This window comes from Magnolia sinica, chromosome 6, assembly GCF_029962835.1.
Source record: "Magnolia sinica isolate HGM2019 chromosome 6, MsV1, whole genome shotgun sequence".
Lineage (NCBI taxonomy): Eukaryota > Viridiplantae > Streptophyta > Magnoliopsida > Magnoliales > Magnoliaceae > Magnolia > Magnolia sinica.
Genome location: NC_080578.1, coordinates 18,634,684 through 18,638,120, shown reverse-complemented (window position 1 = coordinate 18,638,120; position 3,437 = coordinate 18,634,684). Strand labels below are relative to the sequence as shown.

General features: G+C 39.0%; 1 non-coding gene across 1 annotated transcript; it reads right to left on the bottom strand.

The window, feature by feature from the left end:
* Positions 1-1,072: 1,072 nt before the first annotated feature.
* Positions 1,073-1,179, bottom strand: LOC131250336 (small nucleolar RNA R71). Its single transcript, XR_009173257.1, has one exon. It is a non-coding gene; the product is annotated as a small nucleolar RNA R71 (small nucleolar RNA).
* Between the last annotated feature and the right edge of the window lie 2,258 nt (positions 1,180-3,437).

Genomic DNA, 3,437 nt, shown 5'->3' with positions numbered 1-3,437 from the left:
TTATTTTCTTTTTCTTTGAAAATAAATTCGTTGGGACTTTCAAGCACTAACTATGACATAAGGTTGCCCGCTTGGGATTTTATCACCCAAGTGCTATGGTTGTCTACATTGCTTTTTGATCACAAAGATCATCCGTTGAATCTATTTTCCATATTAGCATAGTTTAATTTACTGCATTAGTTTTACTTTTATTTATTTATTTATTTTTTATTTTGCTTTGTGGATTGAACCCTCATGGTCGGCTCTGCCTGGGTTGTTGATTTATTTTGCTTTGTGGATGAACCCTCATGGTTGGCTCTGCTTTGGGTTGTTGATTTATTTTGCTTTGTGGGCTGAACCCTTTGGCCCTTCTGCCTGGGTTGTTGATTTATTTTGCTTTGTGGTTTGAACCCTCGGTCGGCTCTGCCACATGGGTTGTTGATTTAAGTTTTTATTTTTATTTTAAGTATCATACTTGCGATTTGAATTAGTGGTATTTGTTGTGTGGTGTGGATGGTTTATACCCCGTTGGAGTAGGGATCAAACAATCGACTCTCCTCCGAAGGCGGACTAGTTCCAAGCCTTGATCATTCACTTAGAAGAGACACTCAATATCACTTGGATTCCATGGCAGACCCAATTGATAATCCAAATCCAAATCTGCCAAATCCAACTATAAATCAAAATAATCCTTCTCTTGAGGATGAAAATGAAGTTCATAGGAATGTGTTAAACCAACCACGGACTTTACGTGAACATCTACACCCTGAGAGATTAACTTTACCAACTTACATAGTGTTCTTTGCTCACACAGGGAACATTGATTTTAAACCAGGTGTGATTCAATTGATTCCTAAATTTCATGGCTTAGATTCTAAAATCCCCTACTTGCACCTAAAGGAGTTTGAGGAAGTAATTGCAACATTACAAGTAAATAATGGCAATAGGAATGTACTTAAGCTTAGGTTATTCTCATTTTTTCTAAAGGATCGGGCCAAAGCATAGCCAACTCTCTAAGACCTTATACCATCACTTCATGACAAGCCTTAAGTAAAGAGTTTTTGAAAAGTTCTTTCCCAAGCACAAAACAAATGCACTAAAATAAGAAATCATGTCATTCTCCCAAAAGGGGAATGAACTATTTTTTCAAGCTTGGGAGCGCTTCAAAGACATTCTTATTACTTGTCCACATCATGGTTATGAACTATGGCACGTGATTGATGCTTTCCAAAAGGGGCTCACCATGGATACCCGTCAGTTCATAGAGATGATGTATGGTGGAACCTTTCTTGACAAAGATCATAATGAGGCTTGGGATTTTCTAGATATGTTAGCAGAGAATACTCAGACATGGGATGTTTCTGCTAAATCAGACCAAACTAGACCCATTCCTAGAGAGAAAGCGGGAATGTATGTCCTAAGAGAGGAAGACGACCTTAATGCAAAATTCGTTGCATTGGCTAGAAAGGTCGAAGCTTTGGAAATTAGGAAGATTGATATGGTTAAAGCAAACACTTCCTTAGGTAATTTTTGTAGCATTTGTGGTAGTACAGACCATGACACAAAGGATTGTCCAATAATCTCAGTTGTACAAAATATCACGCATGAGCATGATCAAGCAAATGCTATAAATAATTACCAAAGGTCAGTTATGCAACCATTGGGAAACACGTACAATCCAAATTGGCGTAACCATCCTAATCTTAGTTGGAGGAATGGACCACAAATTAATGTGCCCAATGCACCTCAAATGCCTCCACAAAATAACTTCTTTGGGGCACCTAACAATGCACCATATGTGCCCCCGCCAAAGCGATCATCTGTGGAGGATGCATTGACCACATTCATTAACTCTCAAGCTCAAATGAATCAGTCTCTAATCCAATCAAATCAGGAATTAAAGACAGCTGTGGCTAGGATTGAGACTCAACTAAATGCTAGGGAAAAAGGCACCCTTCCTTCTCAACCTGTGCCAAACCCTCGAAATACACATTTCATTGGAGACTCAAATCCAAGTGAGCTACATCATGAACAAGCTAAGGCCATCATTACCTTGAGAAGTGGAAAAGAGGTCGATAACAAGATAATGCAACCGGTAGAAATACCGGAGGATGAGCCACTGTCTCAAGAAAATGATGAACCGGCTATGGTTCAAGAGCCACAACAGCAAAAGGATAAAGAGACTAAGTCATATGAGCCTCCAGTTCCGTTCCCATCTAGACTTCGGAATCCAACTGTCCCCATGAAATATCAAGAGGTGTTGGATGTGCTTCAAAAGGTTACTGTCAATATTCCTCTACTTGATGCCATTAGACAAATTCCATCATATGCTAAATATCTCAAGGATTTGTGCACTGTAAAAAGGAAATTAAATGTGCACAAAAAGGCCTTCCTTACTGAGAAAGTGAGTGCTATAATTCAACAAAGGGTTGTACCCAAATACAAAGACCCGGGAAGTCCCACTATTCCTTGTATTATTGGAAATTTCCAAATTGAGCATGCTTTGCTAGATTTGGGTGCAAATGTCAACTTAGTACCTTATTCAGTTTACTAACAAATGGGGTTAGGCGAGCTTAAACTAACTACTATTACACTCCAACTCGCTGACTGCTCCATTAAGGTACTAAGGAAAATTTTAAAGGACATGGTAGTCTAAGTGGAGAAATTCTACTTCCCTGTGGATTTTATTGTACTAGACACCGAGCCATGTGTAAATGCGAGCGCGCAAGTTCCCATCATTTTAGGCCGCCCATTCCTAGCAACTTCAAATACAATCATAAATTGCAGGAATGGAATGATGAACTTGTCTTTTGGTAACATAACTCTAGAGCTAAATATTTTCATTATATGTAAGCAGCCCATTGACAATAATGAGATCCATGAGTTGAATTTCATGGACTGCTTGATAGAAGAAGAGGAATTAGAACCTAGTCTGACTGATGAATTGATTCAAGTCATTGGAGACTTGAAAAATTCTGATTTAGAAAAAGTGCTTGCTGAAATTTCTGATGATAATGAGAGCACTACCACTCAGGACATTGGTATGTGCCAATGGAGACCGCGCACTCAAATCCTATCTATCGAGGACTTGCAACCTCTACCATCACCAACCAATGTTCCAAAGCTTGATTTAAAACCACTGCCAAATGAGCTTAAGTATGTATACTTAGGTGAAAATAAAACTTATCCTGTGGTGATCTCTTCATTTTTAGAGAAGGATCAAGAGATTAAATTGTTGAAAGTTCTAAGGGACCACAAAGGAGCCTTGGGCTGGACCATTTCTGACATCAAGGGTATAAGCCCTTCTATATGCACCCATCGGATCCACCTCGATGATGACGCCAAACCAATTAGACAACCTCAAAGGCGTCTCAATCCAAACATGATGGAAGTTGTAAAAAATGAGGTGATCAAATTATTGGATGTGGGAATCATCTACCCAATATCCGATAGTGTTT